This window comes from Populus alba, chromosome 8, assembly GCF_005239225.2.
Source record: "Populus alba chromosome 8, ASM523922v2, whole genome shotgun sequence".
NCBI lineage: Eukaryota > Viridiplantae > Streptophyta > Magnoliopsida > Malpighiales > Salicaceae > Populus > Populus alba.
In genome coordinates, this window is record NC_133291.1 from 2,070,058 (window position 1) to 2,070,564 (window position 507).

Genomic DNA, 507 nt, shown 5'->3' on the forward strand with positions numbered 1-507 from the left:
GGGTTATTTTACTGAGTGTTTCCCTCTTGATTTGTTTAATGAGTGTTTGCATGATAGCAGGATCTTTCGCCATCCTAGCAGATACCAACGAAAGTCATTTGATGGCCAAAAATTGAAAAACAAAGGCATGGGCTTATTTTGGGAGCCCAATTGTGATCCAGGCTTCTTTCTGTCACTAAACTCACAGCCCAGTTGAGGGCACACGCTTTTGTTTCAATGTTTTAGAAACAAGCAAGTAAAGCAGTCGCCCCTGACATGGATGCGAACAGCCTTCCGGCTTACCTGTAACAGCACACTCGGTTGAGGCTGCCGCCGTTTTGGTGGTTCTTCAAACCCAGTTTTTTATACTCCTCCCATTGAAATAACAAGGATACAGAGCGAAGTGGATTGAAGCATATACGCTACCAAAGCTTGTGTGCTTCAAGCATAATGTAAATAATAATGTGGAACGAGAATGGAGTTTTCGATCATGCATGCATAGGAGAAACATATTTAATTGAATATATT

General features: G+C 41.6%; 1 non-coding gene across 1 annotated transcript; it reads left to right on the top strand.

Annotated features, from left to right (window-relative positions):
* The first annotated feature begins 216 nt into the window (after positions 1–216).
* LOC118052472 (U6atac minor spliceosomal RNA) lies at positions 217–345 on the top strand. The gene has a single exon (XR_004688196.1). It is a non-coding gene; the product is annotated as a U6atac minor spliceosomal RNA (small nuclear RNA).
* The last annotated feature ends 162 nt before the right edge of the window (positions 346–507 follow it).